This window comes from Austrofundulus limnaeus, unplaced genomic scaffold (assembly GCF_001266775.1).
Source record: "Austrofundulus limnaeus strain Quisiro unplaced genomic scaffold, Austrofundulus_limnaeus-1.0 Scaffold79, whole genome shotgun sequence".
Lineage (NCBI taxonomy): Eukaryota > Metazoa > Chordata > Actinopteri > Cyprinodontiformes > Rivulidae > Austrofundulus > Austrofundulus limnaeus.
The window spans coordinates 642781-654179 of record NW_013952481.1 but is presented as its reverse complement, the minus strand read 5'-3'; positions in this window follow the sequence as shown (position 1 = coordinate 654179).

Genomic DNA, 11399 nt, shown 5'->3' with positions numbered 1-11399 from the left:
ATTCAATACGATGTAAGACAGTGGGTTGATTATTACGTTATTTTGGACATCTTTTTCCTGAACAAGTATAAATGAGCTGAAGACGTGGCAGGCATAATTCTTTCCTCTGCCCTCCCTCAGCTCCAAAAAGTATTTAAACAACAGTAATGATGGTTGGATATTGTGTTTTTCCCCCACTCAACGATCAGTGTTTTTTTGCAAAGCAAAAGCTTTTTTTGGTAACTATGGCGATGGAAAAAATTGGGAACATCAGCTGCATGCTCACATTCAATAGGATCAAACCAGCTGCTATTCTAGCTCTTTTAATAACAGGCTTCAGACGAAAAAAATATTTCAAACAAAATATCATATAGAAGGAAAATCTGCTCTGAGTTCAGCTCTGGAGGTCCAGCTCCTCAACACTGCCTCTGGACCACTGCTTCCTCAATAACAGGCACACCAACAAACAAAGTTCTAGCCAATCACACCCTCAAAGCTGCAATGTCCGCATCCCAGAGTTCTGACTGGGGGCATTGCACATGACGGCTGTCTCCGTGGGATAGCAGTGGGAGAGCAGATGGAAGTTGCACAATTTTTTGTCAATCAGCAAGGGGAACAAGACGTGCGACCCGATGTATAAACCAGCCTTACAACACAAAGGTGCATCATTCGTGGGTTGTATTAGTCACACAATGTTGGTTTGATTACAAATAACTTGGAAGGACAATAACTGAAAAAAAAAAAAAAACAATGCAAAAATCAAATCAAAACCAGAACTGTAGGAGGAAGACAGAAGCAACCTCAGATGGGTGTGTGTGAATAAGAGCCTGGGAGAGTGTGTGTGGTGTAATCTTACTTTCTGATTTCTTCTCAGTGATGGTGTTACCTCGCAGGCAGACAGAGACTTGAATCGGCAAACACACGCTCGCACATACACATCACAGACATCACTCAGGCTCACGTGCAGAAGGCAGAGGATGAAAGAGTTCCTCCTTACCTAAAAAAATACAAAAGGACAACAAATGTAAAAAAAAAAAATAGGCACATTTTTATACAACATACAGTTTTCAGTAGCTGTAAAATATGACATCTCAGTTTTATCATATCAAACATATAAAACAGTAATCATCAGTAATCTAGAAAACAAGCCAAATATACAGTATAAAAGGAATTGAACCATCATTCTAAAATAGAAATTTAAAATTTCTCTATCAAATTTAGTTTTGTCAGAAAATGGAAAAAAATAACTAACTAAACAGCTGATGGTACATAAACAAAGTAAAACAGAGATAATTGTCTGTTTGTGTATTCAGAGTCACCATATTTCAACTCCCAGTTTGTACATGACATTCTCTAAATTATAAATCTTAGATTAAAAGAAAGGATCAAAAGGCTGTTAGGCCCCTGTAAGCCTGGTTTCAGAGCTTGGTCCACATTGCCAGCAGTACGTCGGACTCATTCCTAGTGAGAGTTGGACTCCACCAAGTTTGACCTTTGTCACTGATTCTGTTCCTAACTTTTATAGACAGAATTTCTAGGTGCAGCCAAGGTGTTGACGGGATCTGTTTTGGTGACTGTTGTGGAAATATACAGTATTATATAATCCTGTCTAACTGCTAAGTTCACATTACCTGTTCTGTCTCTCTCTGATAACTGCCACATTTGTATAATGTGTTCTCATGATTCTTAAAGACGCCATTTGATGCCTACAGACCTTGCTCTCATTTAATATTGCCTGTGTAACTTGTAATCCTTTCATTGGTCATTCGATATCTCTATACCGTTTGTCATACTCTTATTTGTTCACGGACTCCGCCCGGAAATATAAAATGCATTTCCTGTCTGTTGCTAAGTCAGTAGATACGTGGTGGGATCTGATTCGGACCTCTGCATTGCTGCTCTTGCATATGCAAACCTATTAAATCTGATGACCAGAAACCACGCAGTGCACTTTTATTCTATTCACATGTTTCTGCCTTTAAGTGAAATATTTCCACCATAGTGACCATAGGATCGCATCCCTGCTTTTTGTGTATGATGTGGTCTTATTGGTTTCATCAGATCAGGATCTCCAGCTCTCACTGGAGCGGTTCACAGCTGAGTGTGGAGCAGCCAGGATGAGGATCAGTGCCTCCAAATCAGAGACCAAGGTCTTGAGCTGGAAAAGAGTAGAGTGCCTCCTCCGGGTCGGGGAGGAGGTCCTGCCCCAATTGGAGGAGTTTAAGTATCTCGGGGTCTTGTTCTCGAATGAGGGAAGAATGGAGTGGGAGATCGATAGGTGGATTAGTGCTGCATCTGCAGTGATGCGGGCGCTGTACTGGTCTGTCGTGGTGAAGAGAGCTGAGCCAAAAGGCGAGGCTCTCGATTTACCGGTCGTTCTACGTTCCTACCCTCATCTATGGTCATGGTGACCGAAAGAACAAGATGACGGATATAAGRGGCCAAAATGAATTTCCTCCACAGGGTGTCTGGGCTCTTCCTTAGAGATAGAGTGAGAAACTCAGTCATCCAGGAGGGACTCGGAGTAGAGTCGCTGCTCCTCCACGTCAAGAGGAGCCAGTTGAGGTGGCTCGGGCATCTGGTTAGGATGCCTCCTTGACACCTCCATGGTGAGGTGTTCCGGGCATGTCCTACTGGGAGGAGGCCCAGAGGAAGACCCAGGACACACTGGAGGGACTATGTTTCTCGGCTGGCCTGGGAACGCCTAGGGATCCCCCTGGACGAGCTGGCCCAAGTGGCTGGGGAGAGAGAAGTCAGGGTCTCTCTAGGCATGCCCTCGCGACCCAACCCCAGATAAGCGGAAGAAAATGGATGGATGGATTAAAAGGACATAAAAATGCTTCTCAAGATGCATTAATCTATGATAAACTGTAGAGTATGTGAAAAAATTAACATAAAACCATACGTTTAATTATAGACACTAAAGCGAGGGTTTGTGTATTTAAGAGTATTAGAACATTTTGTAATACAGTGACAACATTTTTGTTTTTTACCTTTTTTATACAGAAGAACTCATCAGTTTAAAATAAATGATCTGGCGTGATAAAGCTCACAACGTGTGCATTACAAATATAACAGCAGCAATAATGCTGCTGTAAAAACAAGAATTATGTCTGAAAGATCAGCTCCAAATGTGTAGAAAAATATTCACATAACGTGTTTATAATGATTGTCTTATAAACCGTTTTAATAAGTACCAGCTGAGTGTGAATATCTCTGAGAGAGTGTTAATCGAAATCATGTTCACCAGGGAGGAAACATGGCTCTCACTGTTCAACCAGCCTTCGTCCTGGTGCCAGTTGTTCTTTCCATTGTACTCCAGGAACTGATTTACTGCTTCACAGAGTTCACACTTTGGGAAAATGGACTGAAGGAAATCAATTCCCAATTTGACCCTGAGGTCAACAAATTGATCTGGTCTCCCCTCTTCTGTCTGCTTCCTTATGCAGTATGATGTTCTCTTGAACAACATATTTATTATTAACTCAAGTGTTAGGAAAACTAACTACACCATACTACTGTACATGTTATGTCTGATATGGGTCCCGATTGAAAACCCTGATTGGGTTTTTTTGGCATGTATGTACATCATTCCACAATTTGTGCTATTTCAACAATTTGTATATTTAATGTTCAGCTCCTTCAAGGCATTTTGGCTATGACTTTTGATATTTGAGCAAAATATACTTTGTGATTTTTAGATTTTTTTGCCTTTAGAATAGAGCTGTCTTTAACATCCTTAAGATTTATAAATGTTTATAAATCTTTACTTTTTATTCAGTGTATTTTTTTAACTTTTTTGTGCTAGTTTCAGCTTCCATCAGCTTTAATGTTGTTGATATGAGCTTTGTCTCCCTTCTTGTTTAGCTACCATTCAGAACTTTTCTGTTATTCTGCTATTTGAAATTTTTTGTACTTCGTTCAGCTGTTTTCTGCTAATTTCTTCTGTTTTTTTTTTTTTTTTACTTTTTTTATTACCCAATTTGAGATGGGTATTTTTTTCAGCTAAATTCACCTTTAGCGATCTTTTCTGTTCCTGACTGCTCCATACAGAAAACATTCTCTGTTTCCTTGTGTAAATTTCAGCTATCTGCTGTGTAAGCTATTTTTAGACTTGTTTCAGATTTTTTAGCTTTTTCAAATAAAATTGTACTTATCATATTTTTTTTACTCATTTTAAAATGTTTACTCTTATTCCCTGTCTAATAATTCTAACTTGTTTATTCTGTTTTTAGCTTTTTAGTATATTTTAGCTATATTTTTATTTTTAATTTTTTTGCTCTTTACAAATTTGACCCTTTTTTGTTACCTTTCTACTGGTTTTTCACTTTTGTTTTTTCTACTTCCAGCAAAAGTCAGCTGTTCAAATGCAATTCGCATTAACAATTTTGCTAATAATTTCTTTCAACTTCTTCAGCAGTCTTTCAGGATTAAGCATTCATAATGTATTTTTACCGTAAATTCAATAAATCAACTACTGTAGTTATAAAGGTAATTGTGTTAGAAAGACTTGCACAACTGCAAACTGGACCTTTGTAGGCAATGTAACAATTTTGTGTGTCCCTGGATTTGTCATGTGTTTGTTCCCAATGTAGTGAGAAACAACAGGAAAAGGACAGTGTGCTGAGAAACCAGTCAATCTCCTTTACTGTGAGGAAGCTCAAAGACAAAGCAGGGAATCAATGAGCAGAACTTCCTTTCTCTTTATAAAAAAAAAAACTTTCAAATGGCACTTTGACAAATGGAGCTTAAATTCAACAGTTCAGTGGCCATCAGAACAAACCTCTGATCATTACTGTGATTTTGTGTATATGCAGGGATTACTCAGCCAATGTTCAATGCAGCCATGTCAGGCAGTGTAAGCAGACTGAAATCAATGGTGCAAAAAGATCCTGTTAGTCAGTGACGTTAATGCATACCTCTGGAGTCTAAAACTCAATTGTACCATAAATAAATTCACCTTACTAAATAGTTTTGCACTAACATTTAGATGTAAACTTTGTCAAAACAGGGTAAACATTTAATATTTAGATCAGATGCAATGATTATAAGAGACTTTAACTGAATTTCACCTGAGTTGCCCAGCGCGGAACAATAAAGTCTGTTTCTATTCTATTCTATTCTTTCTATTTATTTATATTTAGTTGAGATCCAACAGTCATGAGGACAATAAGAACCACTAATTTGATTATATACCAATAAAACTCATTCTGTCTATAAGTCAAAAAAAATCTTCCTATGTTATTAGACAATCGATTACTTCATGTCTTTTCCAACATACTTGACATGTTTCGACATTCTACTTCCATCTTTGTTGTAGGTGTCGCATTAGGGAAGACAACAGACACCAGTGTTGGATCATGGAGGCAGTGGAAATAAAATAGCAAGCCCACAGAGCCATGAACAGGTATGAGGGGGCCTTCAAGCTTTATACATCTGGAGCAATGTCCTCCAGCAATAAACAGCCAGCAGGAGGCGGTGTCTGCTTGTCATTATATYTAGACAAGCTGGTACCAACTCTAAGAAAAACAGCTGTGACATCTCTGATGAAGATGGACATAGAAAGTTGGAGCATATTAGGTATGTCAGAGGAGACAAACGTCTAATAAAAGAAACATCAAGAGTTCACTAATCAGATATTTTAGGTGCACTGCAAAAACTAGCTAAAACAGACATTTTTTCTGATTTAAAAATGAAAACAGCAAATTAAAAAGCAAAATAAAACCTCTTAGGCTGGCTGAACTTTCACTATGCTTTCAAATACACTGAATAAAAATATAAAAGTTGCACTTCTGTTTTTGTTCCCTGAGCTAAACTCAAAGATCTAAGACTTTTTCTATGTACAAGACTCAGCACATTTCCTTCACATGAAGCAGATGATCAGGCTGTTGGTGGATTGTGGCCTCAGGTATATCGGTCCTCTCCTCTTCAATGGCTGTTTGAAGTTGATGGATATTGGCAGGAACTGGAACACCGATCCAGAGCATTCCAAACATTCTCAATGGGTGACTTGTCCAGTGAGTATGCTGGCCTTGCAAGAACTGTGATGTTTTCAGCTTCCAGGAATTGTGTACAGATCCTTGCGACATGGGGCCATCCATTATCATGCTGCAACATGAGGTCGTGGATAAATGACACAGCAATGCGCCTCAGGATCATGTTTTGGTATCTCTGTGCATTCAACATGCCATCGATAAAATACACCTGAGTAGGATATTCATGACTTATGCCTGCCCATACCATAATCCCGCCGCCACCATGGACCACTCGATCCACAACATTGACATCAGCAAACAGTTCACTCACACGACGCCACACACACTGTTGTCTGCCCTGAACAGTGAAAACCAGGATTCATCTGTGAAGACCACACCTCTCCAATGTGCCAGATGCCACTGAATGTGAGCTTTTGCCCACTCAAGTCATTTACGATGACAAACTGCAGTCAGGTCAAGACCCCAATGAGGATGACAAGCATGCCGATGAGCTTCCCCAAAACGGTTTGTGCAGAGATTAAACTGATTCTTTCAGCAGCTGAATGGGTGGCTGGTCTCAGGCAATCTTGGAGATGAACATGTCGGCTATGAGGGTCCTGGGCTGGTGTGGTTACACGTGGTCTGCGATTGTGAGGCCAGATGTACTGCCAAATTTTCTGAAATGWCTCTGGAGACTGCTTATGGTAAAGCAGGGGTCTCAAACTTATTTTCTCAGAAGGACACATGAGCATTATGGTGGTCCACAAAGGGTCAGTTGTAATTAACAATGACCTTTCATGTTTAACTTTGACTAAACACAAAACGTCACATTCCTCATCTTATTGCTATGGCTGAGCACTGTTAAAAATAACTGAGCCCTACGTGGTATTTTCTGCATATGAACAATGTTTTCACACATCCTCTTATAAACACCAACAAATACTACATGTATGACTGACCAAATGTAAAATAAATACACAGACATATTATTAAAAGTAAAAGTCAGAAAGTTTTATTCAATGAAGCTGTGGTGAGTACCTGCCATTTTGAATTCTGAAGTCTCCCACTTTCCAATGCATAATCAGTATGCATTATGGGAGATGTAGTTTACGTCAATGTTGACTTTAAAGCAGCTTATTTTGAGATAGTATTACTGTGCTAACTAACTAAATTGCTCAGTCATAAAGCCAACAGCTTAGGTGCAGGACAAGTATTATTATCTTTCACATTTAAAATTTATTTTAACTTAATATGATATTTCATATATATACTTTTTTTGGGGGGATGGTGGTCATTCCCCCCTTGCAGGCCTTGAATTTGACATTCAATTCACGGGGGGCAACAGCTATAGTCAACATCCCCACAGTAAGAATGCCAATTGTAGCCTCCCTCAAAACTTTCAACATCTGCTGCATTTTGCTGTGTGARAAAACAGCACATTTCGGAGTGGTATTTTATTGTGGCCAGCCTAAGGCACACCTGTGAAATAATCATGCTGTCTTATCAGCATCTTAATATGCCACACATATGAAGTGATATGGGTTATCTCTGCAAAGGAGAAGTGCCCCCTAACAAAGATTTACACAAATTTCTGAACAATATTTGAAGGAAGGTCTATTGCGTACATCTAAAGTCTCAGACCTTTGAGTTTAGCTAATGAAAAATAGGAACAAATCTAAAAAATGTTGCATTTATATATTTGTTCAGTGTAAAATTGGAGAATGCCTAAAGTGTTTTTAAGTGTTTATCAGCAAATTTCAAATAGAAAATAGTGATAAGTCCTGTAAAGTTCAGTAATATACAAATTCAAATTGAGGACAATGAGAAAATGTAACCTTAAGTTAGACTCCATGTATATTGCCTTTGCTGTCTATTGAGGCTCCTCCACATGTCTCACAGTTCATTATAGCTGCAGGAAGCAATACAGGCGAATCCACGGAGCAGCATGAGGTTCTGGGTAGTTTGTCATGATTGCCATCTACTGCACAATTCCAATCTCCATCCAGCAGCAAGTACTCAATTATTACAATCTGCAAGAGCATTAAATAATTAATCTAAAAAAGTAATCTCTCTTTACCAATGACTGGAGCATATTCATTAAGCAACCTCTTGAAATTTCACAGTGACCTTTAATAATTTCTTCAATTTTAACTGAATGAGGAGCAAAACTTTTTGAGAAAAGTATGCCAACTTAATACATGGCTCAGCAATTATCACATTAGTGTCTTTATCCATCACAGTCTCTTTTGTTACCTTGAACCTTTGCACAATTCTCCTGACTGAGCCTCACAGCAGAAACATTTGCTGTGTCCAAAACGACAGGCCGGGTCCTCCGGAGGACCCAGACTACCCTGTCGAGGTGGGCCGGGTCCTTGATCACTAAGCTGCTTTTGTGTTATTGCTGACTGGCTCTCCGATGGCTAAAGCAAACTCCTCCATGGAGTAGTTCAGATTTAAAACTTAAAAACTTTAAAAGTTATTTAGGCAAGTTTCTGAAGCATTTTGACTGCTGACGCTTCCTGTCCTTGCCGTTACCTGCTAACAGGCTTACAGGGTGAGCTCCCCTCCCGAAAGAGAGAAAAAGGAAAGTCACCTATGACCCACGCCAAACAGACTCAATTCAATGTCCTTCAAAAATATGAAGTGGTCTTAGGGTAATGTTTAGAATAGAACAATGTCCCAGCGGTTCTTTGTTTATCTGGAGAGAAAAAAAAAAACTTTTCAGTAAGTTTTCTCAGCAAAACATGGGCTGGATGTGATCCATTGGGGAAGAAAAATGAAAAAGCTTTGGCCGTTGGACAATCGGAAACAATTTCAGGGACAGTTTTAACCAGGGACCAGTTATCCAAAACAGGGACTGTCCCCCAAAGACGGAGACGTCTGGTCACCTTAAAATAGATAAGCCTGATTGTCTATGCAGTACMTATTGCCTTGCTGAGCATACTAACAAAACCCTAACATTCTGCTACAGCATGGAGTGACAGAACTTGCTGGGTGTGTCATTACTCTATGTTGGTTTGGACCTGCTTGGCTGAATGCCAAGCCTGTTAGTTTAAGGCTGACAGATAATTTTGTTTCAGTGCAGACCTCCTCTCCTTCTGTAGGTGTAGAAGTTTTCCTGGTCTTGATCATACTTAAGGTGTGATGAATAAATAATGAAACATGTATTTATTGATTCCAGAATTCATTTCTCAGAATAAAAATGCCATTTGACTTAGAATTTGAAAAAAATAGACTGTTACAATATAGTACATTATATTGGATATGTTATTGATAGATTTATGTACAAAAGGCCTATGCTACTTGTGAAATGTACATACTCTTGAAGTGTAATTTTTAAGGTTTAACTTTGGTCTCAAAATGACTAGAATGGTATAGCAATGAAAGTAAAAGCAAGTCATTAGTCAACTAAACAGTCATTATTATTTTTTACATATAACAGATTTGGGTAAAAATGTTCATATTGTCACATTTGTTTAGAGTCATAAATGGTCTGCCATTTACATATCCTAAATGTAATCAACACTCATCTTCTTACCCACATCTCAGTRTCACAGTCTTTGCCAAGGAACAAGACATTTTATTTCATATGAGGCTTGGACACACAAGATTAAACAGCATATCATTGGAAAACATGAAAGTGGAAACTGTGATTATTGTGCAGAGTCGGAGACAGTGGAGCATGTGATCATATATTGTAGTAAATATAAACATCAGAGAAGAGTATTGAAGAARAAGACTTTTACAACAAAAGCTTCTGTTTTTAATTAGGGAGATATTGCATGCAAGTTCTTTAGAACTTGTTTTCAAGGCTTTAGTTAGTTGTTGTTTTAACGACCACAGGTTTATTAGCTAGGATTTAGAGGGGTTTTTTGGGAGCCTTCTGGCTCACACTCCATTTCGTAAGGTGGCGGTAATGCACCAAAACGTTGTTTGCCAACCGCCATTAAACAAGAGAAGAAGAAGAACGGTCTGCCAGATTACTGAAAGCCTTCCAGATAGTAACTATCTTAGTAACTATTCTTGTTCTGTCTGACTACCTGGTTTTGACCTCATCTCTGTGTCCTGGATTTTCCTGTTTTTGCTTTTCCCCTGCTGGATCTTTACCACGTCATATGCCTCCTCAATGCAGACAAATTTTCTGTGACCAGGCTTCTGATTTTTGCACTCACCCTTTGGATTAGGTCTGATCTCTGTTCTCAACCTCTGCCTGCCACTGACTAACCTGTCTGGTTAGTGAACGGATCACTGACGATCTGTGGGAGCTTTTTCTGAGCAGCATCAAACTTTGCTCTCTCAGCTGGCTGTGACATCACCACGATCACAGCTCTCCTCCTGGACTGAAGTTGGACTTTGTATTTCTCAGAAGGTTAGCAGCTTCTTCTTTAAGTATCTTTTCAAGTCTGTTGCACAGCCTGTCTCTCTCCCCAGCTATCCTGTGTCAACTCCCACAACCTGCACATTTCTACTACACTTGTTTAAATGCTCTGTGTTTGGCTGATTACTCAAATCCTCTGCTCGGTTCTTGACACACATTATCTATTTGTCCTGCAGTATTTAGTTTTAGATAAATGTATTTTCTGTTCATTAAAACTCCAGTTTGGCTTAAGGCCCTGTCACACTAGACAATTTATGCCAACTTATGAAACATGTTTTATGTCTGAATTGCTAATAAAAGTTGTATATTTGATTATTTTTTTTAGAATTACAGTATGTACACGCCTAAAAGAAGCTCCCAGTTGATTTTTTTTTCAATTCCATCTTCAAAGTAGACATCTTGAAATTTTTCACAAGTTGGCATAAGTTGTCTAAAATGTCATAGTGTGACAGGGCCTTTAAGGAAGATAAAACATAACATAAAACACATGGGTCACAATACAATTTATTGCAAATCACAAAATATTCCCCTTTTTTTCTCCAAAAATTCTTATTAAAAAGCTTGTTTCGTGTAATCAATGCTTGGGCCATTAAATAGTTTGATAATATACACTATATTGCCAAAAGTATTCGCTCACCTGCCCCGACTTGCATATGAGCTTAAGTGACATTCCATTCCTAATCCACGGGGTTAAATATTACTAGTGATGTGTCCTTCTGTGTCCAGGCTTCAAAGCATGTARCGAGTAATCCATCCATCCATCCATCCATTTTCTTCCGCCTATCCGGGGTTGGGTCGCGGGGGCAGCAGCTTCAGAAGGGAGGCCCAGACCTCCCTCTCCCCAGCCACTTCTTCCAGTTCCTCCAGGGGAACTCCAAGGCGTTCCCAGGCCAGCCGTGAGACATAGTCCCTCCAGCGTGTCCTGGGTCTTCCTCGGGGCCTCCTCCCGGTGGGACGTGCCCAGAACACCTCACAAGGGAGGCGTCCAGGAGGCATCCTAACCAGATGCCTGAGCCACCTCAACTGGCTCCTCTGGACGTGGAGGAGCAGCGGCTCTACTCTGAGTC